The following is a 26,888-nucleotide window of genomic DNA, read 5'->3' as shown; positions in this document are numbered from 1 at the left end:
CACGATTGTTTTCTCCTTTACAAGTTTCACAATTATCCTTTGTTCTAAATCTTAGACTGACATTTGGCTTTGGAAAATCACAGTATGTTTTATTTTCCTGAAAGAAGAATAATTTATAATCTTTACTTTTGTACAACTGGTGTATTGGTGAACTTTTAAATCGAGAGCTAACTGCAATAAAATAGATGAACAAAGAAAAAAATTAGTGCACTTGACAGGAACTGGTTGGAGACAACAGAACATTTCCAGATGTCTCTATGATAATATGCCTTGTTGTAGCATTCATTTCAACCACTTCAAAATCTATTTCATTCCATTTTTGCTCTTCTTCCCTTCATTCTCTTCTTCATATCCCAGGACTAGAGGGCAAAGCTTTCTGTTTCTTACTCTTGATGTCTTCTTTTTGCTGTCGATCCAGAGGCAAGGTGGCTACTTTATACATCACGGGAAATATAAGAGCAGTGAATAGTGCTGCCCCCAAACAGGAGTACAGAACTACTGGCAAATCCGGGTATTGTCCTTGAACCACACCTACTACTGCAGGAATAGCCATCTGTCCCAGGGCACCACCGATTAGAATAAATGCAGCAGATTTCCCACTTATGGTCGTGTACTGCTCAATCCAGGAAACACCACTGGGAAACGTGGCTGCCATTGAGGCCCCATACACTGAAGTGGCAATCCAGAGACAGAGTGGACTCTTGTCAAATAACACCAGAAATAAAGATGAAGCCAGGCTGCCAATGTTGCTCAACACAATCATGGTGCCCGGCTGTAGACATGCAGCAAAGAAGATCGCCAGGCCCCTGCAGGCTGCAAAGGTCCCCCAGAAGATGGAGTTCAACCCAGCTGCTTCGCGTTCTTCCATACCAGCATGGGTGGTGGCAAAGGAGAAAACATAAGAGCCATATGTTACCTCTGCTCCAACATAAAAAAAGAAGAACAAGAAAAGGAGGCAGAGAAGGGTCTTGTGATATTCAGCTCTTCGATATCCCTGAGCAGATGGTTTTGATTTTTCCTGCCCTGAGCTTTTCTTGAAAAACAGAGCAAACAGAAAGAGAGACACTATGAAAATGTAAGTGCTGGTAGAAGCATAAGCCCAGAGTAGATTCATGTCATCAGGCAATCCAAACAGAGGGGCTGAGTCAGCTTCAGATGATCCGTTGGTGGCTGGAGGCTGAAAGGCAGGCTCTGTGTGGTTTTTAGCAGGCACTGGGGTATCCAGTGCCAATTTAGCCAGAACTGGAGCCAGAAAGGCACCCAAGGCGAAACTGAAGTGTAAGGCCTGCATGTGTGGGGCTCCTTCGTGCCCCCAAATATCCAAGATGAGGACATTACCACCTGCCAGGAAAAGATTGAAAAATGCTTTATGTTAAACTCAGTAAAAATTAAAAAAAAAATTACTGTGAAAACAAGGCTAAGTTTGTATTACCTGGCATTATGTTTTAAGTTATCAAATATTGCATCTGAGTCAATTCTCTAATTAAGGAACTCTTTTTTTTTATTGGTTGTTCACAACGTTACAAAGCTCTTGACATATCGTATTTCATACATTAGATTGAAGTGGGTTATGAACCCCCAATTTTACCCCAGATGCAGATTGCAGAATCACATCGGTTACACATCCACAATTATAGTAGGGGATAGGAAAGGTAGCAGAATACAACAATTACTAATTAAGGAACTCTTAACCCACGACCACCAGAGGGCTATGCCTTACCAACATCTCATACACATACATGGAATTCTACAGGAACTACCTCCAAGAGCCAGACACTTTCACAGAAATGTTTTATAACACCATCCTGCAGAGTAATATTTATAGAGCTATTTATTGTAAATATTTAAAATATATTTTTACTAGGTAAAATTTATTTATTTATTTTTGGTACCAAGCCTTGAACCCAGGGGCACTTTTTAAATATCCCAAGCCTTTAAAATATTTTATTTGAGACAGGGTCTCGCTAAGTTGCTTAAGGCCTTGCTAAGTTGCTGAGGCTGGCTTTGAACTCATGATCCTCCTGCCTCAGTCTCCTGAGCCACTGGGATTACAGGTGTGCACCATTATGCCCAGCATATTAGGTAAAATTTTATACCAGATAGTGCTCAAATTACCAAATCTATACACATTTGCAACTGATAGTCATTTTTAGAATATTATTTATTTCTCTATGAAAATCACTTCCAGGAACCTTAATTCTGCAGGACTCGTGCATACCTGTTACATGGAACAAGCACACCTTTTGCTTTCCTTGTCTCTACAACATCTACAAAGGCCAGAAGCATCATAGCCTGGCTTTTTAAAAAGTAGATATTTTCAAATAAATACATAATTCCATCTCTCTTTTTACAAACAATGATAAAAGAAGAAAACATATCAAGTAATATCACAGGAGGGAAGGGAGGCACAGAAAGTTGGATTCAGTGCTAAACAAATATAACTCACATTTTTTAGTAGCTTTTAAAAGACATGATAACATATGAAGAAATAATGCTGTGAGACAATAGAACTTTTGAGAGAGAGAAGAACAGGAAAAAAAAAGTAAAAATCAGTATACACTTCTACACCCAAATGAAAATCTGTAATGTAATTAGCCAGGGAGGGGATCCTTCCTGATTGGATGCTGTAATTCAACAATCCTCTCAAAGAACTGAATCATTTTAATTACACTTCAGAGTTGGCTGCTCAGAAATTGGTTCCCTAACTGGTAAAAAGAGTAGCTACTAGAAGGAAGCTTCTCACTGGGAGACCTCATGAACAGCTCAAAAGTTTATGTCATTTCAAGGGCATTGCAGATGACACTTTACTATCCTCCATCCTTCTTTTCCTAGCAGTAGTGACCTGATCCCAGAGTTGATAATGAAGGGCTCACTCACCTGTATCCAGAATGCTAAATGAAACACCCATGACCGACATCATGACAATCAGTAACACTGCTGTCTTGCAGAAAGGGATAAAATAAAGACCCACTGTGGTGACCACCAGTGACACCCCTGAGGAGAAAGGTAATAAAGTCAGCTATAAAAAGCAGTATTCATGAAGAGTCATGAGTCAAGTCAACACCATAATACTTCTAAAAATGTAAAATAAGATCAAATTAAAACTGGGTAATCTTGAGAAGCTAAGAGTTGCCACTTTTATAAATGCTTTTGTCACTTCAAAACTTTATAATCTTTATGAACTATAAAAGATAAATTACAGCCAGGCGTGATGGTGAATGCCTGTAATCCCAGCAGCTTAGGAGGCTGAGGCAGGAGGATCGATCGCAAGTTCAAAGCCAGTCTCAGCAGTTTATGGAGGTGTTAAGCCTTCAGTAAGACCCTATCTCTAAATAAAATGTTAAAAAAGGGCTGGAGATGTGTCTCAGTGTTTAAGCACCCCTGGGTTCAAAAAAAGATAAATTACTTCAACATGAATACAATTCTAGTGCTATAAACAACTAAACTATAAAGTATATCACAAAGAAATGTTTGATAACAAAAGAGGCAGAAATTCTTTCATTAAATGTTTCTTATTTAAGAACCAAAAGGGACTTCTAGATGAGGTAATAAATTAAAAAGCCAAAAAGAAAATTCAATTGGCATAGTGGTGTAGTATAACTTAAAAACACTAGTTTGGAGAATGGGAGGAAAATAGAAGATTCTTATTGTTGGACTGCCATGTAGCTCTGTGGTAGAGCACATATGTAGCATGTGCAAGACCTTGGGTTTGATAACCTGGACCCAAATAAAAATTATACACATACACACACACACACACACACACACACACACACACACTCACTCAAAAACTGGCTACATTTTATATTAGAGCTTGCTTCTATGCTTTTACAGTCTAAGAAATATTCCACAATTACTTGCTTTGTCATTATTAAACCATCAATTCATTCATATGTGAATATATAATATTTATTCATATATTCTTTCAATCTACTTTAGAAATAAGATAATTTATTCACCAGAAGTAATAGATGTGCTCCTTCTTCAAAAGTGCATTATCATATCAATCTAAATTTTTTAAGTGTGTTAATTTATTCAAAACCAGTATGTTAAAGCTTTGCCATCTATTTCCTGGTGAGGTAGAATAGTCTGGGGTCATCACTGACACGGGGCAATAGGGACAAAAATGTAGCCTACCTCAGTTCACTCTCCATCTCCTGCCCCTTCATTTCCAACCCAGACTCCATAGAGCCAGGGCAGATTCCAGGAGCTCCTTCTGAGCTCTGTGGCCCTGGGAGAGCTGCCCTACACCCTGATGAGCAGAGCCTTTTGGACAATCATTGGGTGACCCTGGAGGGATGCCTAAAATACAGTCAAGGTCAGGAAGTCTAAGCATTGCTCACACACACACACACACACACACACACCCCTGAGGGCTGATCTGAGTTTCCAGAGGGCCCAGCACAGACTCCCCTGAACTGCCAAGGTGAGAGCAGGACCATGGAAACCCAGCTTCCATGGAGGACACCAAAACACCACCCATTTCGGTTGTCAACCTCTCTGCAGGATACCGTTTTCATACTTAAAGGCAAGTTGTAAACTCTTCAAAAATCACAAAGAAATGAAAATCAGTGTCTACTTACCCAAAAGTAAAAAATGATTCATACGGTCAAAAAGAATGCCACCAAGCACAAAGCCGCTCATATATCCAAAAGCACGACCCACAAATATTTCAGAAAGACTGCTGATATTTCGGTTCACATTTCTTGCCAAATCTTGAAACGTAGGTCCCAGTATAGCAATTGCTGTTCCCTGAAATTTATGAAGACAAAAAGCTTTTCCTTACAAACAAAATAATATCTATATAATTTGTATCCATCACAAAAAGTGGTGGGTGAGATACAGATGCAATGCAGAGAATTATTTTAAGCCACATTGCAAGGAAAAAATGTACAATGACAATACTAATACTACTAGAGCCATTGATTCCTACATTGATTCACCTATTTCCTGGTGAGGTAGAACAGTCTGGGGTCATCACTGACACGAGGCAATAGGGACAAAAATGTAGCCTACCTCAGTTCACTCTCCATCTCCTGCCCCCTTTTTAAAATTTTTTAATAGTTGATAGATTATTTATTTATCTATCTATCTATCTATTTATTTATTTATATGTCGTACTAAGTATTGAACCCAGCCTCACACATGCCAGGCAAGTGCACTACTGCTGAGCCACAACCCCAGCCCCCTCTTATTTCCCTTTTAAAAACTCAATTTTTAACAAATGCTGAAATTCTTGTTACTTTTTGTTACATTGTTTCCTATTTGAATAATACCTTAAAAGTACTAAAAATTAATAAGGATCTGGGGATGAACTCAGTGATAGATTCTTTACCTAACATGCAAGATGCCTTTGGTTCGATCCCAAACACTGGAGAAAAATTTAATAAAACATACCATTAAATGTATTCTTTTTTCTTAAGAGAGAGGAGAATTTTTTAATATTTATTTTTTAGTTTTTAGTGGACAGAACATCTTTTATTTTTATGTGGTGCTGAGGATCGAACCCAGCGCCCCGCACATGCCAGGCGAGCACGCTACCGCTTGAGCCACATCCCCAGCCCTAAATGTATACTTAAAATTGGTGTCTATATTTTAAAATATACTGCATGCACTAATATGAGAATTTAGATGTCAAAAATACAAATTATCAAAGTATTCTCATTTTTTATTTTAGCACAGCAATACTCCTGGTACATATAGGGTCATTTGGCTGAGCTCCAAATATTCCAGAGGGAGCCAATGTAAACATTTCTAAATCTACATTTTTCTTCAAGGAAATTCCTAGCCATCGGGAGTATAGTTTGTAAGGCTTAGAAACTTCTACATACATATGAACAGATTGATTTTAACAATAAAATTTTCTCAAAGAAAATTATATTGTGAAAAATTAAATTTGTTCTAAAACTGTCTCTATATGTAACTATCATGATTTGAATGTGAGGTCCCCCAGAGGCTTCTGTTAATGCCAGAATGTTCAGAGGTGAAAGAATTCAGTTGTGAGAGCTGTAACCTAATCAGTCCATCCTATTCTGAATGGACTAACTAGGTGGTAACTAAGCAGAAGAGGCGCTACTGGAGGAGCTGAATCGCTGGGGAAGTGCCCTGGAAGGGTGCATCTTTCCTGTGGTCCCTTCTCTTTTCTTTCTGTGCTTCCTGGCCCTGAGCTGAGCAGCTTTCCTCTGCTGGACTCTTCACCCATGATGTGTAGCATCACCCTGGGCCCAGAACAATGGAGTCAGCCATCTACAGACTAAGACTTCTGAAACTGTAAGCACCAAATAAACTTTTCCTTCTCTAAATTGTTCTTGTCAGGTATTTTGGTCACAGTGATACAAAAGCAGACAAAACAGTAATAAAGTATAATCTAATTTAATATGTCAACAAACTTTAACCTGAGAGTGTAATTTTTTAAATAAATGGCCAATCACACATTGCACAATGTTCAAGTGTGTCCAAATAAGGTAAATGCTAAGCTGAAACTAATTATGCTATTTCTCTATGTAACACACACACTCTCTCTCTCTCTTTCTCTCTCTCTCCCTCCCTCTCTCTCTCTTAGTTATACATGGACACAATATCTTTATTTTGTTTATTTGTTTTTATGTGGTGCTGAGGATCAAACCCAGTGACTTACATGTAGGAGGCAAGTTCTCTGCCACTGAGCCACAACCTCAGCCTCTGTAACGTCTTCTTTTTGTCTGTAAGTATTGCCTGCCCATGTTGCTGAGTGGTGTTTTATTAAACTTTATTACTTCAGGGTTTTCTCAATTCATGAATTGTTCTTTGCTCAAATAAACTGCTAAATTTAATAGGTCTAAATTTCTTCCTTTAATGGGATGGCATCAGATGAGGATCCAAAGTAGAAGTCCAGCGACCAGTGTCCCAGTATAGCAATAGCCATTCCCTGAAATAAATTCTTGCAGTAATATGAGAATTTAAGGTCAAAAATTCACTGGTGGATTGAATCAATCGCCTTATGCCTGATCTCTCAAATAAATTGGGGTCTCCTGTGAATTTTCTATTTAATGCAAACTCCATAAATTTGTTTTGAGTTCTCTGACTTAATTTAAGCACTTTTTACTGGATTGAGACCAAAATTGAGAAAGAAGAGAAAGGATTTTCTCTTCTGCCACATGTTCCCTGTGTCAGTCACATTTTCATTGCTAGGACCAAAATATATAACAGGAACAACTTTGAGGAGGAAAAGTTTATTTTGGCTCAGGGTTTCAGAAGTTTAGTTGTTGGTGGACCAACGCCATTGCACTCAGCCCAAGGTAAGGCAGATCCCATCAGGGTGAAAGGGCATGGGGGAAGAGCGCTGCCCCACTCATGGCAGTTAGAAAGGATATTGAGAGGGGAAGGGGCCACAGGGAAAATGAACTTTCCTGAGCATGTACCCTGTGACCTACCTCCTCCAGCCATACCCTACCAGCCTGCAGTTACCATCCATTCAAACTAGGATGGACCAATTAAGTTGAAGCTCTTTAATCATTTCACCTCTGACTATTCCTGCATTAACACAAAAGTTTTGGGGTGATACCTCACATCCAAACCATAATATTTCTCCCCACATCCCCCTAAAACTCATGTCCATCTCACAATGCAAAATGCATTTAGTCCATTTCCAAGAATGCCCATAGTCCTAGCACTTTCAATATTGCCCAAATGCCCAAGTCCAAAGTCTCTTTTGAGACTCAAGGCAAGCTCTTGGCTGTGAAGCCCCTGTAAGATCAAAAGCAAGTTAGATGCTTCCAGTATATAAAGGCAAAGTAAACATTTCTATTCCAAAATGGAAAAATAGGGGTATAGAAAGGAAGGGTGGGACCAAAGCAATACAAAAACTGAACTGGACAAACAAGTCCTGTAGCTCCTCATCCAACATCTGGGGCACAGGGCAGTGAGATGTGATCTCCAAAGGGCTTAGGCAGCCCTACCCGTTTGGCCTTGCCAGTTGCAGCCCATACGACTTCTCTTTTAGTCTGGTTCTGTCCACAGCCAGCAGCTTTTCTTGACAGGTGATCCTTGTTACTGGCATCTCTTATTGAAACAGTCTTCACTCCAGTTTTGGGGTCACATTCACACCTTCACACATCACTCTTAGAAACATCCTGCAGGAATTTTAATCCAGCTACATTTTTTTTCTGACCTTCCAAGTCTTCTTTGACATCTCAGTGGAAACCTTAATGATCCCCTAAGGAATCCAGCACCCTGTATAACTGCAGAACCAGGGCCATGTAGATAATGCGAAGGCGTGTCAACAGTTCAAGCAATAACTGGGCCCTCTAGGATCACAGCTGCCGTAGCCTCTGAGTGCCTGGATGACTCAGCATGGTGAAACAAGTTCCTAGCACTTTCTTTGTGAGAAGCATGCCTTTTTTATTTTCCATCTTCAGATTTTTCCACACTATGCGCACAAACAAGTTCCAAACCCAAGTTTGTTCCAGCAGCAACCTCACTTCTTGGTTCCATTTTCTATATTAGTCAACTTTTCATTGCTGTGACCAAAATATCCAACAAGAACAACTTAGAGGAGGAAAAGTTTATTATTGCTCATGGTCTCAGGAGTTTGGTTCATGGTGGACCTACTCCATTGAACTAATTGCAAGGGTCTGAAGACAAGACAAACCATCATGGCTGAAAGGTGTGGTAAATGAGTACTGTCTGTTGATGGTGGTCAAGAAACAGTGAGGGAAATAGGCCATAAAGAAGAGGAACACTTCCAAAGCACACACCTAGTAACCTACCTCCTTCAGCCGTGCCCTAACTGCCTGGTTACCACAGTCCATTCAAATTAGGATGAACTGATTAGGTTATAGCTCTCATAATCTAACAATTTTGCCTCCTAATATTCCTATATTAACAGAGGAGCTATAGCTATAGAGGAATACTTTATATAAAGTCATAACACTCTCCAAGATGTATATTTTTTTCTTCCATTTTTGATAGCCGTGGTTGCTCCAAACACCTCAATGCTTCTTGGAGAATTTTGCTGTGGCTGCAATTAGCTTTAGTTGCTGGTCCATCCCACACGACTCTTCCCTACAGACTCTGTGGACGACTCTGCCCCTCTGAGACTACTTTAACTACCCCCATTTAAGTCATGAACTTGTCCATGACTGATAGGGTGACCAGCAACCTGACAGAGCAGGTTTCTGCTCAGGAGGTATGAGCCACCTGGGAAAATCAAAAGTCTGAAATAATCAGTAAGGAATAAGACAAAGCCAAAGATTAGATTTAAAAAGCAAAGTGCCTGATAGGTCTTCCAGTCCTGATAGGAACTGGAACTGAATAACTGAAAAAGGTCCTGATTCTTTATTTAAGGGGGAGTACATCAAAGGCAGGGATAAGGTTTCAGTGGGAGGAATCTTGTGCTTGCTTCTCAGTGTGGCAGGGGTCATATATGACCCAGGGGTAAACAGGTTGATTGGCTTTTGGCAAGTTACACCCATCTCCGGGAGGCAAAAGTGATCCGTAGGAGCTTCTTCACAAAAACTGGATAGAGGTGGGAGTAAGCAGGCTGTTTGGCTCTTAGCAGGTCACTCCCATCTCCAGGACTGTGCTTGAACTTGAGCAGTGAGATAGAACACAGCATTGACATGAATTGGGCATTTTCACATCAGTGGATACTGCCTGGGAGCTCCCCAAGCCAGGCTTTCCTGACTAAAGGCTCCAACGTCACTCAGTTAACACATGGCTCATAAATGGCTTCTGGCACATGACTAAGCAGAAACTACAGTTAGCCAACACTTTCCCTTTACCCTTATTGGAGTAGTTCATGTGCTTCCTCCCCTTATGCTGCAGCAAATGTCCTAATAAAACCTCTTTAAAATGGTATTATATCTTGTTAATGCCTGATTTCTATCTCAAGCAGAGCAGTCTAAACTGGATATACTAAGAGCTGGTGATTTCCCAAAGGCTCCTGGCCCTAAAAGGCGTCCAAAGATGGGGCTGAAAATGCTAAGGGCAGATAGCAGTCAGGGAGTCGTGGGGAGTGACAGAGCGCAACAGAGAGCGGCTACATCTGTTGGAGGAGTTCCAGAGATTTCCGACTAGCTGCTGGCTCCTACTGCCAGGAGATCAGCAACAAGGAAAGTTGCTAACACTAAGGGAACTTGACTTTGCCTATTCATGATTTCTATCTGAATTGGGCAAAAGAACCCTCAGCTGACTGGTCACATCTTGGTGACCTATAAAGAGGACTTCCCCTTGAGAGGGCACAGAAAAAGATGACTGACAAGTGTAAAGGCCAGCACAGATCTGCCTGTGGATGACAAGTGGTCACCTGAATCATTGCTGCAAGATCAGCTTCAACTGCTGGTACAACTGTGTGAGCCTCCCCATCCTCTTCATGTGAAAGATGCAACCCCACCTCCATGTCCATGTTCTTTAGTCTTTCTTTCATCCCTTTTGCTCACTGGTGATAATTTTTATCACACTGCAGATATCTGTGGTGGCCCTGACTCAACCGCCCAGTTTGTACTGCAGATTGGTTTCACCATTCCAGCACACTCTGAGGCAGGCTCTAACTTGGTTTCAGAAGCTCTCTCTTGGATTACAGACTAGTTGTACCACTGCAGAGTTCTTTGTTTTGCTTTCTGAATTTCTCAGTTCTATTTGTTTTCTGGAACTCTGACTCTGGAACATGTCCTGTTTAGTGAGCACCCATAACTCTCTTGTCTCTACACCTGTAAGAATCTGATATTTCATCTGTGTATACCAAGAAACTGGCTCTTGAAAACCCTGAGATTTCCATCTTCCTCCTCTCCTTTTGTTCTCCTGTGAGACATTTTCTGTCTATCACTCTTGGTGTTCCAAAGCACTCAACGCTCAGGTGTCTAATTACTAACTGGAGTTAAGTCTGAGAGCCTTACGAAAAACAGACTGACTTTCTTTTGTGATAAAGCCTTGCCTCAATACAAACTAGAAGACCAAGGGTATTGGCCAGAGAATGGGTCTTGAATTATAGCCTCATTCTTGTTATGATTCAGATATGAGGTGTCCCACAAAAGCACAAATAGGAAATGATGCAAAAATGTTCAGAGGTGAAATGTTTAGATTGTGAGAGCTGTAACCTCACCAGTGAATTACTCCATTTAAGTGGATTAAAAAGTGGTAACTGTAGGTGGGTAGGATGTGCCTTAAAGAAGTGGGTCACTGGCATGTTTGGGGAGTTTATATTTTGTCCCTGGTATGCAGAGCTTTTTCTATGCTTCCTGGATATCTGAATTGAGCAGCTATTTTTCCACCAGACCCTTCCACCATGGTGTTCTTTCCATGATAAGCCCAAAGCTATGGATCTGGCCAACCATGAACTGAACCTCTAAAACTATGAGCCAAAATAACCTTTTTCTTCTCTAAGTTGTTCTTGTTGGGTCTTTTGGTCACAGTGATGCAACACTGACTAAAACAATCCTCCATTCTGGAAAAGGAAAAAAAAAAAACGAGGAGAAATTTTCTGCATTTTGGATTTTATGAAATTGTGTCAGGAGCCTAGCCTAAGCAACTTCTGTTGGGTCTGTGTGACAGTCTTCAAGACCACTAGGCCTACTGACCCAAACATATGAAGGAAGTCATAAACATTGGAGTCAGGGACCCCAGACTCCATTTTTTTTTAACCTGGATAGAGGAAGCCAGAAAGGATAGGAGAGTATAGAAACAAATATGACTTGTGGCTGTCTTAATGCAACCACTACCTCAGGGTAACCCAAAATATGCCAGAAAAGAGCCTTGGCACCTGGGTAAAAATCATATTTTAGGACGTAAGGTCACTGGAAGAGGGACTGCCCTGACTTCCCCAAGAAGGGTTCATGTTACTTAGAGAAATAGTAAGTAAGATGTATGTAATATTGGCAGCTATATCTTTTGATTGACCAGGTATCCAGAGCTCTTGATTAAGTAAAACCCGCAGAACAGCCACATGCTATAAAAATAGTTCAGTAAAGAGTAGCTAGCCTCTTCAAGGCTTCAAATTTTACAATTATTAAAAATGGATCAATTAGGTAAATATAAAGGAGATAAATATTTATAAATATAGGTAATATATATATAAAACATCTGGGTCATTCTTAAGTAAGCCAAAATACTGAATATCAACTGGTAAAAATGAATTCAAAGTACTCTGGGCTTCTTAAAATGTATAAAAAGACAATATATTTGGTTCTGCTAAATGTGTTAAAGTTCTAACTGGCTTGAGCAATCTCATGTGTGAAGAATACAAAAGAGTAGCTTCAGCTGTGTTTGGATGAAGACACTGGAAAAAGGTCAAGTATCTCACCTTATTGGAGAAAAGAGTAATTTTGGAATATTTGTAAGGACTATTATCAAAACATGAAAAAATAGGGCAGTAAGAAAAAAGTAAATTTTAAAAAGAGATATTGAAAAGTTATAGGCATGGGGTTTATTTTTTATTACAAAGGTCAAAAAGGAAAGGGAATACATATGGATGGGAAAGGATTTTGAATGAGGGCAAAATCAAAAGAGTTAAGCAAAATGTAGAGGGTCTAAACAAGTCACAGGAAGTTTGTAAAGCATTAATCTTATGAAAAAAAAACTGCATATGTGATTAAGCTGGCAATAACTAAGGAAAATTATTTACAGGTATTCTTTTTTTTTTTTTTTTGTAATGGCGTTTGAACCCAGGGGTGCTTAACCACTGAGTCATATCTCAAACACTTTTTTATATTTTATTTACACACACAGTCTCACTGAGTTGCTAAGTGCCTCGCTAATCTGCTGAAGCTGGCTTTGAATTTGTGCTCTTCCTGCCTCAGCCTTCTGATTTGCTGGGATTACAGGCATGCACCACTAGTTATTTACAGGTATGTGTTTTTTAAAGTTATTGATGGATCTTTATTTACTTTTATGTGGTGCTGAGAATCAATTCAGTACTTCACACATGCTAGGTACTAAGCTATGACCCCAGCTCTATTTACAGATTTTAATCCACCAAAAATCTAATGGTCATGTCATAATACTGTCAGTTATAATTGTTATCCTAAAATGATAAATACAATGGAAATAACTAAACTGTCTTGTCAAGCTGCTGAACTTTCTTGCCAAAATTCTTACCGTGGCTGTTCTAAGTCCTTTGTCATCCACACTTTTGATTCTTCACTAAACTGTTTATAATCAGGGTCATGGAAGGTCACTAACAATTACTCTCAGATGCAGCTTTCTGATAAGACTAGACTTTTTTGTAGACAAATTGGGTTTTCTCCAGTAATTTGAAATTGGGATAATTGTAACATATTGGATGCTGACCATCACCTACAGGAAAGATAGGATCCAACTTAAAATGGACCAAAGGTTGGTGGAACAGGCATTCTGGGTATTCAACAAACAAGACTTGGAGGCTAAAGCCAAGGAAGATAAAAGGACTAAGAGGACAGCCAGGATTTTGTTCCGAACTCTCCAAGGTTAGCAGGACCCAGAGGATGACAAGACCCCTCTAAAAGAGCCCTGAAAATCCAGGAGATACCCAGCCTCCCATTCAGAGCAATTGTGAGGATCCTAGAGACTAGAATCCTAAAGGTACCCGTTCTGCAAGAGGAGAGTCATTGGGGAATGTAATATCCCCAGTGCTTTCAAGGAAAGTCACATTGTCAGTTAGACTGGCTCATCCTGGCAGATGATACAATTGGTGTAGGAAAGGACTGAGAGTCAAGAGGCTTTTCATAAGGCTTTCAAATAACCCCCAGGCAGCCTGAAATGTCCTTAAAAGTAGAAGGACAGAAGTTGATTTTTGGTGGATATAGGGGTCTTGAACACCTGGCAGGCAAGAATAACCAAAAACAGGTGTATTTTTATGGGGGGGGGGTGGGAATCCAAGAATAATAATATATGGACTATTACAAGGAAAAGATAGTGGTCTTTTAGTGTTCGTGATCATGTTTTCATTGGATTAATTGATATAGCAATAACCTAATTACAAAAACTATCAGGGAATTGTTTTAAACTGGTATTTAGATAAAGTATACTGAAAGCATTATTCACCAACAGTAAGATAACTTATTTAAATAAAATTCTAAGTTTCATGTAAACGAAAATGCAGAAGTCATATAACCTAGCCTTCTTATTTTAGAAATGAGAAGCTCAGATTCAGAGAGGTTTCTTGCCTAATGTCATGATCTAGTTGTAAAAATAAAGTACATATAGCAAATGGCTAGGAGTGGGGTGGGAAGTTTGACTAGGAAACATGAAGAGTTGCAGGTTAATTTATAAGCAATAAAATTAACAAATTTTGTTAAAACACAATGGATTAATGGTTGTCCACAACAAAAATAAGTGACACAGTAAAAGAACAAGACAAAAACTAGCTAAGGAAAGTGATATATGCAAATTAGGTGTATGTTTAAAAAAAAAAACAGTTCTAATTTGGCTAACAATGGTTATTAGCCTAAATTACACTGTATGTTAAAATAACCTGAGTGTATAAGACACCAGTGCTAACAATGAATAAGAGCCCCTGCCTAGACCTCTAATTCCTCAGGCCTGTTAAAACTCTGGGAATAGGCCTTGGCTACTGTTTCAGAACACCCCTTTTTCTAAGCTCCCACCAGACAAAAATTACTAAGTTACAGATGTGGGTAGAGAAATTGTGAAAAGTGAAAATGACAAGGATTAGGGTAAGGCCAATTTTGAAAAATTAAGCCAGAAATATGAAGGTCCTGAACTAGCTTTTAGGTTAATAAAAATGGAAACAAAGGCAAATGTAGAAAATTATTGCAGATGGGAAATCTGTAAGACTTTGCAGCTTTTTATTTGTAGATTTAAGATTTAAATTTTTTTTTTCAAATGGGAAAATGATAGTTCTGCTAATTTTACTCATAGGTGAGTAAAATTAGTTTGGGTTTGATGTTGAGTAAGCTGTAGAGCTCTCTTGGGAGAAACAAAGTGCAAGTAGGGCTGACAGCAGATTGTTATGAAGGAGGCCTAAAATTCAAGAAAAGTTAATGATGGCCTGTCATCCACATGGGAAGGACAAAAGGCTAGGGGCAAACCTTGAAAAATTACCTGTATGTAGGGGACAAAGGGAAGACATACAATCAATAAATAACAGGTGACCAAAAAGCATAGACATTAAAAAATTGGCATGTTTTAGAATCTAAAAGAGGAGACTTTTAAAATGAAAGCTAGCAACATGTCAAATTCTGTAGAGACTCTCTATGGCTGGGATTGTGGCTCAGAGGTAGAATTCTCACCTTGCAAGTGCAAGATCCTAGGTTCAATCCTCAGCACCACATAAAAATAAATAAGTGAAAAAAGGTATTGTGTCCAACTAAAACTAAAAAATAAATATATTTTTTAAAAAAGCTACAGAGACTCTCAACTCAATTTGGCGGGAAAGATTTAAATAAAAATGTAAAGAAAATCAGATGGGGGCTGGGGTTGTGGCTTAGTGGTAGAACATTTGCCTAGCACGTGCAAGGCCCTAGGTTCAAACCTCAGTACCACATAAAAATGAATAAAACAAATAAAGATATTGTGTCCAACTACAACTAAAAAGTAAACATTAAAATAAAAAAATCAGATGGCATGAGATTAAAAACTAAGTGGACAAGGACATATGATGAACCCAGCCTAATTCCATTTTAAGATTGGGAGCCATCTCGTCACAAAGTCATGAAAAGTTAATTTTTGTTTTACTACAAATTACTACCATTTCTAAACTTGTTTGGAATTCCTGCCTGTGTCTTGAACTCACCCATGCCTAGCTTTCCCTGACCAGATAACAACCCTCTCTAAAATCTATGGCACCTCATAAATCCTGGCTCCTCTGACCAGATAACAACCCTCTCTAAAACCTCAGTGGCACCTCATAAATTCTAATGTTGAGATCTAAAATTATTCCCTACCTTGAAATGTTAAGCCATGTAGATCATTAACCTACTATCTGCCTTTGTATTATACTTGTCAAAATCCTGTTAGCTGTAAGTTCTCAAGACTCCCACTCTTTGCAACTTTTTGTACTATAAAACCTTTTTCCTGGAAAGCTGGGGTGTTGAGCTCTAGGCCGGCTTTGGGAGAGACAGTCCTGGCCAGCTCTTGTGTACACAATACAAGCTTGCTTTAATTCGATTTAAAACTGGAGTTGGTGGTCTTTTCTTTGTGTCGTGGTTCAACACGTACCCGTAAGAGTTTTAAGCTATTCATTCTAAAACTTTGGGATGCAGGAAATAGCTGAGAAGATTTTTTAAAATAAATAAACAACAGAGACTTGAGTTCTGTTTATAGGAAGACAGAAAGAGTAGTTTAGAGGTGGAAGAGGGCAAAGCACTAAAGGAAGGAGGAGGGAGATAAGAGAGTGAGAATTAAATTGAGGCTCCTCTACCTGTTTCTAAGCCTCCAAAATGAAAAAGGATCGCTATTATTTTGATAGTTTGGCAGGTACAGCAAGTTTTTCCATCATATCTTATCATGATCTTGTTCAATGATATTAGTTAACAGATCATACATGTATTAGTCTGTTTCAGCCCTTTCCGTCCCGTGGGTCATTTCAGGGAGAGAAATGTATCCCCAAAGGGTAGAGTATGTGGTGGTAAAACAAAGTAGAGAGAGCTAAACTGGACCTGAGAAGGGGCTCTGGGCATTTCACCAGTTATTGTAACCCAGAAAGCTCCAATATATCCAGGCCCACAGGGCACTTAGTTCATAAAACTGCTTTTTTTCCTTGAGCTTTGTTTCTCTCTTTGCCTTATTGGTAAGACACTACCCCTCCCTCATATCTCCTGGTTGCAATTAAATGCAGTGACTCAAAATAAATGGTTGGAGACAGAAGTACAAAGGCAGCCCCTGATCACCATCTCCCATCACCAACATAAAAGGAGGAGGGGTTTTCCTCCCTGACCAACACAATCTAAACGTTCACTTGGTTCAAAACATGTGGTAAGTGATGAGAGGGGGCATGATTTTCTACTCTCAGACCAGGAAGAGCACTTGATCTTTGGTTCAGCTAGATAGGCAGTTCACAGGATCAACTCCAGGGTACTCCCAGACCTGCCATGCAGTTTATCCTCTGAGGAGATTAGCAATAATGATCAAATCATCCATTTGTGGGAACAGTACAACCTGAGGTAGGATAAATGATCTGAGAACACACAACTGCATTATGATGTGAACAAAAATGCTGATATTAAATTCTTTGGGCCTAGAATCTACTAAATGTCTGTGCAGTTTAATGGTGGCCTAAAAGTGACAAAGGAGCATGGATGTTTCATTTGGCTTCATTCAGCCTGTTTCCTTTCTGTGCCTCTACCCTATAATTTACAATGATTCTTCTTATGCCAGGATTAAACAGCTGACTTCTTTTTTAGGCTATGGCAGGTCCATGTCAAGTTAATTACAATGCAAGGCTTCCAGCCAGTGCCTTTGGGAGAAAAGTCAGGCCCCTACAAACCAGTAGAGTGGTCAATGAGAGATTTTTATGCTTCCAGGAAACCATAGGGTCACTGCCTCTGTCAGCAGGAATAAATTACAGAAGACAGAGAACTTCACTTGTGACTCCTTAAGATTAAGAAGGATAGGGGCTAGGGTTGTGGCTCAGTGATAGAGCACTTTCCTAGCATTTGTGAGGCACTTGATTTGATCCTCAACACCATATATACATAAATAAAATAAAGGTTCATAGAAGTGTGTGTGTGTGTGTGTGTGTGTATAAAACTAAAATATATATATTTTAAAAAAAGATTAAGGAGGATAAAATCTCTCAGAAGGAATGAGACAGAAGAGAAGGGTCCAGGGCTCAATACTTCCTGGGGAGTACTTTGAATTTTTCTTTCTTTCATCTTTGATAGCCATGGCTTTCCCAAACACCTCAAGGCTGAATGGAAGCATTTTCTTTCATCCAACATAACATAGTCCCACAGCCTCTCTGGATGACTCTGCCCCTTTACATCAGCAGTCCACAATCAGGTCAATGAAGAGCTCTTTCCCTGCTCATGACCAAACAAAAAGTCTAAAATAGCCAGCAGGACACTGCAAAATGCATGATCATGCCTTTTTTCCTACATAGGCTGCCATCCCCTATGCTGCAGCACTAGTCCTAATAAAACCTCTTTTGGGTTTTTGTTTTTGTTTTTTAATCTTGCTTATGCATGATTTCTTCCTCTAGTAGAGCAGGCTGAACTGGATACACTAAAAGCTGGTAACACCAAAGGCTTCTGGCCCTGAAAGGAGCCAGGAGATGGGGATGAAAATGCTAAAAGTCAGGAAACAGTGGAGAGTGACAGAGTGAAACAGAGAGCCACTAATTCTGTCTGCTGGAGGAATTCCAGAGAGCTTCCACTAGCTGCTGTCTCCTACAGCTGAGAGCAGCAAAGGAGAGTCACTAATATCAGAAACTGAGAGCTACTAACACTAAGGGAGCTTCACTTTGCCCATTCATAATTTCTGAGTTGAACAAAAGAACATCTAGCTGACTATTAACAGGATCACATTGGATCTGAAAATTAACTGGGCTGTATACAGTTGGAGAACTGAAGTAGGTACCTTTTGAAAATGGGTTTCTCCAAATCTAAGGATCTGAGACACAGGAGTTTGGAAATCCACTTCATGAGGCATCCACTAACTTTATTTTCAAAATCATGGGCTTCGAACATGTGAGGCACTTGGTTCGATCCCCAGCACCACATAAACAAATAAAATAAAATAAAGGTATTGTGTCCATCTACAACTAAAAAATATATATTTTTAAAAAATATTAGTCAAAGGCTTTAGATAGTTGGGAAGGAAACTTTGTAACACTGGTCAGAAAAAAAAAATTTGAACTTAGATATTCCTTAATACTTACATGAGTTTTGTATTGTTTTATCTGATGCATGGCCAAATTTTTTAAATGAAAGATGCAAGATCTGCTTCTGTTTATATGTTGATGTATGTCTCCATGTATGATGTGTATGTGATATTTTATGTCCTTATCATACTGACCTCTACTTTCTTTGCTTTAAGAAAAATAATTGCTTTTATAAATGAATTGGTCTCTCAAAAAAAAACTAATTCACATTATTTTCAGGTTTGTGTGAATTGGATAGTCTTTGGTTCATAAAGTATTCGTGACTTATATGAAACAGACATGTCTTTCAATTTTCAGCATTAGATATAATACAGACACACAACTTTCCCTACCTACATTGAAGATAAAATAAGCTTATGTTATCCTTACAGTGTAAAATTTGTCATTAAGAAAAATAACTTATTCTAAATTGCCTTTTTCTTGATTTTAAATTAATTTTGGGATTTTCCAAATTTGTCCTTAGAATATCTCAAAAGGATATCTCTCTTTTTAAGAAAGAGATATAGTAAACTATTTAAGCTTGTTTGATATTACATTATGTGGGAATCATTGTTATTTAAAAAGTAATGCTAAAATTTGAGTTATAGTTAAATGGGTATATTAGTAATACATGTTTCAGAAACTATGAAACTCATAGACATCTAATAGTCCAAAGATAACATTATTAGTCATAATTCTAGTTTTATCTTAAAAATCTTTTTTATGCAACCAAGTAGCCAAACATTCTTGTCCATTCCATCACTATTGTAAAAACCAATCATCAGAACTTTAACTATGGCTATTTTAAGTCTTATCACTCAAAGTTAATTTTTTTAGTGTGTTACTTTCCTTTCCTTTGTGTTTAAGGATATTCATGGAAAGTACTCTGTCAAGTACAGACATCTGATAACTTTCAGATCATTTCAATGCACTGGGTAAGAATTCTCAGAACTAAAATGAAAAAAAAAAACAAATGGCTTATAAAAATCAAGCTAATGTTTAATCCTACATCATGCACAATAAGAATTAATTGAATACTAAGGAAATAACTTGGTAGATTTTGTGTTAACTCAGTAAATGCTAAAATTGTGAAGACATGCTGTTCGAACGAAGTCCATTAAGAATGATTCAAATTTAATTACCTACCATAACCAATTTAATAAACAGTGCTATACACCTGATCTGGAGAAAAAAAATGGTACTTAAGTAGATGGAAATGCATTGCTCTTGTGTGTAGTCATGGAGTGATTGATGACTGCCTTGTCCTTGTTGAGTCTTTATAGGTTCCATGATTAAAAGCTCTGTACTCTGGGGGAGATTCAAGACAGTGGATTAAAGGAAGGCTGCATTTCCAGTTGCTCCATATCTCAGTGAGAGTACTGCTTCTCAGGGAGGTGGGTGAAAGAAAGAATACACTGAAATTCAATATAGCACAGTCAGAGACTCTTAGGAGTCAAAAAATTGGGGTGCATTTAACAAAGGACAAGAAAAAGTACATTGGGGCCAAGCCAGTGGTAGTAGCAGCAGTAGCATTGTTTGACCACAGAGGAGAGGGATAACACAAAAAGAAAGAGACACAATGGAGAAATTTGGCACAGAAAAACCTATAGAACAGAAAAGCAGTCTGAACTTAACTGAACCAGAAGATGCACAGTGAGATGGTATTTGAAAAGTGCTCCATGTTTTTACTCTGGCAAGCAGAGAGCCGAGGTGGGAGTCATCTTGAAGAGACTGTGCTATAGCTTGCTCCTGCAGGAGCCCAGGAGATCAAAGCAAATATTGCTATATTGTCCCAGAAACCACCTATCATGTGGCCTCTGGTGTATCTAGCAGAACATGTACCTGACAGAAAAAAAAATTGTACCCAGGGACATTCAAGTATTTTGAGGATCAAAAGGTTTTGTTTCAAGTCATAGATAAGAAGATGAGTGCATCTAGCCTGCCCTTCAAGTCTGAGAGCTCATATGATTAGCCTAAGAGGATTGGAAAATTGAACAGGCTGCCATAATTACACTCAGGGATTATACTTGCAGACTGAGCCTGGGAAGGCCACATTCATTGGCAGTGAAGTGTGTGAGATCTGTGGAGTGTTGGCTCCCCTACCCTAAAAGTAGAATTCTTGGTAGACTCTTGAAATCCAGATGCCCAGCATCTGCCTGGCCCTCTGGGTATGTTGATCTAATCTCTCCAGAGCAGATGTCACTTGACAAAGACCCAAAGGCCTGATTAGAGCTAAACCCCAGCTGTTGCACCATCACATTTAGAAATCTGTAGCAGAATTTGGTCTGTCCATATAAAACTCCAATTAACAGTACTTTCCATTCTGTCTTAATTTATACTGGGAGACAGGAAGCTGAGAACTATTTCAACCAGCTTCAGCTCCCGGACACTCCAGCTGGCAGCTCAGTGAGTAATACAAAAAGAGGAAAGATTTAACAAACTCTAGTACTTTCTCTAAGGCATATATAGCCCAAGAAAAATGGAAAGAAGGGCAGTCTGGCATAGGCAATGAACATCCAAGTTGTCAACAGTTTTGACCACTTTAGTAAAGACAATTTTCATTAATAATTTTCTCTCTCTCTCTCTCTCTCTCTCTCTCATAACTGCTGTAATTATTGTCTGATGGATATACATTAATATACATAATTGTTTATTTTTCCCTTCTTTTCATCATTTTAAAAATGTTTTTTATATTTCCTGTTTTGTCTTTTGAGGATTGAGGATTTCATTTATTTGGGGATTTTGGGGGGGAGGGGTCTTGTTTCTCTTTTTCTTTCTCTCTCTTTCTCTCTCTCTCTAATAGCTAAATTCTCTTGTTTTCTCTTTCTCTCTATTTATTTTGGTTCTTGTTTCCCCTCCTTCTTCAATTCAAAAGAAGCCAGGTTTAGTAGTGCACACCTATAATCCCAGCAGCGAGAGAGGCTGAGGCAGGAGGATCACAATTTCAAAGCCAAGCTCAGCAACTAATGGAGGCCCTAAGCAACTCAGCAAGAACCTGTCTCTAAATAAAATAATTTTTAAAAGGCTGGGGATGTAGCTCAGTTGTTAAGCACCGCTGGGTTGAATTTCTGGTACAAAAAAAATTCAAAAGATTCACTATGCTTGTCATTTTCAATTTTCAGAGCTTGTTGGCAGTAATCTTGAAGTTATATGTACCTGTGCTTATATACTATAGCCTCTTGGACAGAAATGAAATGAAAATGTTGGGGATATTTCAGAAGTATGCCAGAATTGGTGAATGAGAGAGTCCTTATATTACAATATTCTGTATAGTAGTGGCCTTCAACATCCTTTTTATACAGTAGCTTGGGGAAATGCCAGAATTTAATTGGCTGATGATTGCAGTGTGAACAAGGACTTATCTGTAGGAAATACTGGAAAAAAAAGGTGAACCCTTTTATCTCTGATCTTTGAAAGGGATAAATGCCCAGATGGTGTTCTCTGTTTTTATGTTATTAGACTAATGTTCTATGTAAATAATTAAGATGTAAATATTTTGAAAGAAATTCAAAAGAATAATTATTTAAATGATCAATGAATTCCAAAGAGAACATGGAAAACAATTCAATGAATTTAGGAAGTCAGTTCAAGATATGAATGAGAAATTCAATAAGGAGGTAGAGATTGATATTGAAAAACAAACAAACGTAAATCTTGGAAATTAAAGACACAATAAATCAAATAAAATGTTCAAAGTCTTCTAATAGGGATGAACAAGCATAAAACAAAATCACAGGGCTGGAAGACAGGTGCCTATCCTTTGAACAATCTGACAGTATTAAAGAAAATAAGTAACCATGACCAGAATATACAGAATTGCAGGACAACACCAATAGAACAAAGTTAAGAATAATTGGAATCAAAGAGCATTCTGAGATGAAGGTTAATAACATGGATAACCTCTTCAAGGATATAAAACTTTCCAGGCCTTGAGAATGAGCTGGAATCAGATACAGAATGCATTCAGAATCCCCAGTAGAAAAGGTTTAAAAGAACCTGGCCATGCATGGTGATGCATATCTGTAATCCCAGCAACTCAAGAGGCTGAGGCAGGTGGATCATAAGTGTGAGACCAGCCTCAGCAACTTAGCAAGATCCTCAGCGACTTACTGAAACCTTGTCTCAAAAAAAAAAAAAAAAAAAAAAAAGGATCAAGGATGTAGCTCAGTGGTAAAGTACCATGGGTTCAATCTTCAGTCCAAGGGAGAAGGGAAAAAAAGAATAAGAATAAGAAAGGAAGAAAAAGAAAAAGAACCTCTCCATGTCATCTTATAATTAAAATGCTTGGCACATAGGACAGGATAGAATTTTAAAAGCCTCAAGAATAAAATGTAAGGTCAAGTTTAGAGGTAAACCAATCAAAATAACATGTAATTTCTCAGCACAAACTCAGGAGAAGTTGGAATGACGTGTTCCACACCCCAAAAGAAAATAACTGTTAACCAAGATTATTGTATCCAGTAGAGCCATCCTTCAGAATTAGCAAAGAAATAAAATCCTTCCAGGACAAGCAGAACTAAAAGAATTCATGACTACTAAGCCAGCACTATTTAAAATGCTTAAAGAAATACTACACATAGAAGAAATCAATCTAATCTCTACCAAATATAGAAAACTTATCTGGGTGATGTCTGAAAAATTGTGCATATGAAAGAACTAGGAATTACCTATGTGTGTGCAAATCATGAGTGATGTCTGCCAAAGTACATTGTGTACACGAGACCCGAGGGTAACCTGTGGAGCTACAAATACTAGTATTACATCACATTAAATCCAGGAACATCCCTTTCCAATAAACAAGGTTTCATACTCTCACAACATGCTATAAAGGGATCACACACACACACACACACACACACACACACACACACACACACAAAGTTTCCCACTGGACCTTGTTCAGAGCTTTGCAGACTTAAGGGTGATGAATTTCACAGACTGCTGCTGGATGGCCACTAGATGACACTCTTTTCAGCCTCCAAGAGACTGGAGAATTTGTCTATTTAGTTTTTGCATCTACCCTGGTTCAATGTTGCTATTTTGCCTGGCTCACTACTGCCTTCTGAAGAGTTTTCCCTGAAAGTTCCCATACCTCCCATAATCAGAGACCAAAGAAGTCAATAGCCAAAATTCATACCAACACTGAAGATATGCAAGTTTTTAACAGGGTTCTGGGTATTCACTCTTGGCAGTAGTAAAGTGCCATGGTATGGAATTAGAAGCTAACACATTAGTTGGGGGAAGTTTTGGATATTCTAGCTAATCAGACTTCCCAGGAATTCAGAACAGTAGAAGCCACTCTGATTGGATGCTGAGAATATGGATGCTCAACAAAGTACTTTGTGGAAAAAAAAATTGAGTTTCATATGTCTTTCTTGCCCATATATGGAGCTTGTTTATGGTGCTAAACCAAACAATGTTGTGTTTATCATTCTCTTGATTTCGTCAGTAATGAAAGAGTAATTTAAAAGATGGTTGATCATCTGGGGGGAGTGTATTACTCAGTTATTAGAACAATGTTTACTTAGCATATGTAAAGCCCTGGGTTTAGTCCACAGCTCTAAAACAAAAGCAAAACAAAAAAAGATGGGTAAGATACTGCTGTTTCTCTACACACTGCCACTGTATACTTTAAATGAACAACTCAGAAAAAGGAACACATGGTTTGTTCATGGCAGCCACTAATAGTTGGTTTGCAGGCAACTTGGATGTTTGAGGGCAACTATGCCCCTAATTACCATCATGCCCCAGAGACTATGAGCATTGGACCCTAATGCTGTTGAACTCTTTATTGCATAAAACTTGCATTGTTTGATTTTGATCAGTTTGGTTTGTGGAGATATTTGTACTTTAGTTTCTTGGTTTTATCCTCCTGATAGGCATTGTAAGTCTCTTTGATATGTTGTACCCATCAAGATTCAAATGTTTTTATTCAGCCATCCTTTTTTATGCATTAAAATGGCAATAAAAACTTAAAGAAGACATAAAGAATCATCCAACTCATTTGTCATTGTACATTGTGAATTTCATAATTATGCAAACCTGTCAATTATGTTGGTGATAGAAGGTGCCCTCACTGCTCCAGGTTTCAATATCACAAAAAGGAGAGGCTGAGTAAAAGGGGGGAAATTGTTAAATTCAATTTGGCCTAATGCTGCCTGTGTATGGGGGCAAGTTCAACATACCTAATGTCACCTGAGAGTATATTCTTGGAACAAGTTGCTTAGCAGCCAAGCAATTAGCCCATTACATGCTGCAAACTGCTTCAGAAATGTGCACTAACAGCACATGAGCTATAACTATTCAAGCTATTTATTTATATCACTTTCTTGTTGTGTCTATAGATATTGCCTGCCCACCTTCCTGGTTGGAGTTTTTTGAACCTTTACTGGTTTAGGTGGTCCCTGGTTCCTAAATCATTCCTTTCTGCAAAAAAAAAAAAAAAAAAAAAAAAAAAAACAAAACAAAACAAAACAAAAACTGCTAAGATTTTACTTGTCTGACCTTTTCTTTTTAATAGGTGTTAGCAAGAACTAGCAGTCATAGTTGCCTGTTGGAAGAAATTCCTTAATGCCTTTAAGAAAAAAAAAATGTTTCTAATTCAACTATATTTCAAAAACAATTGACTCTACTTGTGCTACTCTGCTCCCTATTCAGGAGCTACCTCTTGTCTGAGCAGCAGGAGTCCAAGTCCAGGATGTGCATAGGTGGCACAGCAAGCACTTTGTAAAAGGAGAAAAGTCAGAATAGTGGCTCTAGTGGTTACTTCATGCCTTTAAAGGACTTACAACAAGAACTGGCCCAAAATAAGGGTTCACCAAACATCAGAAATCTCTTTCTTTCTCACCACCCCCACCTCCCACTCTAGGAATGGGGGTGGTGAGTCTCTGAGCAAAGTGACCAGACCAATCAAGGCAAAGCTGGGACTCCAAATGGGAAGGTTGCTTTCTCTGCAAGAAGATACCTGAGAGGGTTGCTCCCCACAGCTCTCACCAGCCCCAGGAAGGCCGCATACAGGATCACAGTGGTGAACCAGCGCAGCAGGGTTTCAAAGTGACCAGATCAATCAAGGCTGAGTCTCTGAGCAAAGTGACCAGAAATGACTCTCCTCATTGGACTTATTTACCCAACTCCCCAGAATCACAATTATTGTGTTATCAGATGGGAAGTTGCCAGAACAGTGAACTGAGGGGCAGCCCAGGAGTTTGGCAAACTGCTTCTAGACTTGCACTTTGCTCCAAGAAAACCTTTTAAGGATCTGACAGATTGGTTATTTAGGATCACTAGCAGAGTAAGAGATCTGTTGATGGCTCTACCGCTCAACCAGCTGTGTGATCCAGAAAAGTCACTGTTCTCGTGGCGTGGCCTATTTCCTATCTGCAAAATTAAGCAGTTGGTTGAATTTAGTTACACCAGCAAAAAGAGTGAATTCCAAAAAAGCACTTTTCTGTGGCATCATTCCGGAAGCGATGGCAGTAGCTAAAGACCTGTGCAATGCCTTTTGCGTTTTCCCCATCACACCAAGGAGGGTCTGCTTCCGTTGAAAACACATTAGGAAAGTTAATAACCCTCCATGATTAGAACTGTACCGGTTTGAAATGATTACAAAACAAGACCCAGGTAGAATATCTAATGGTCCCAGGGTCACAAAACTTGCGGGGGAGCAGGGGGGCAAAGCCGGGACTCCAACTGGGAAGGTCTCTTTCTCTGCAAGAAGACACCTGAGAGGGTCGCTCCCCCAGCTCTCACCAGCCCCAGGAAGGCGGCATACAGGATCAGGGTGATGAACCAGCGCAGCAGGGTTTCATGTCGACTTCTCCTCCCAGAGACCCCCACCACCTGGGTCTCCTTCTTCGCTGGGGCCTCGGCCTGGAGGAGCCGCTGCTCCACAGCTGCGGCCCCGGCACCACGAAACTCCTGTTCCAGCTCCAGCCTGGCGGCTCCAGAGACGTGGTCTTGCTGCCGCTGACCTTTTCGGCGGATCCTTGGAGATCTGAGCTCCAAGCCTCCAGGCCTCCTTGGGCAACCTCCTCCGGGGTCTGTCACGGGTCACCTCCTCGGAAAGTCGGACTTTGGAACGCGCCGCTGTAGCAGGTAGCGAACCGAGGCGCTCCAT

At 39.2% G+C, this 26,888-nt stretch overlaps 1 pseudogene across 1 annotated transcript; it reads right to left on the bottom strand.

Moving 5' to 3' along the window:
• Positions 1–202: 202 nt before the first annotated feature.
• On the bottom strand, positions 203–26,888 carry LOC308650416 (sodium-dependent glucose transporter 1B-like; annotated as a pseudogene). The gene is made up of 5 exons: positions 26,800–26,888; positions 26,522–26,756; positions 4,584–4,752; positions 2,878–2,994; positions 203–1,341 (listed from the first exon to the last, which is right to left on the bottom strand). The product of its transcript is annotated as a sodium-dependent glucose transporter 1B-like (transcript).

This window comes from Spermophilus citellus, assembly GCF_964194105.1.
Source record: "Spermophilus citellus genome assembly, chromosome: 5".
NCBI classification, from domain to species: domain Eukaryota; kingdom Metazoa; phylum Chordata; class Mammalia; order Rodentia; family Sciuridae; genus Spermophilus; species Spermophilus citellus.
Note: the sequence above shows the minus strand (reverse complement) of the source record. Positions and strands in the feature narration are given on the sequence as shown.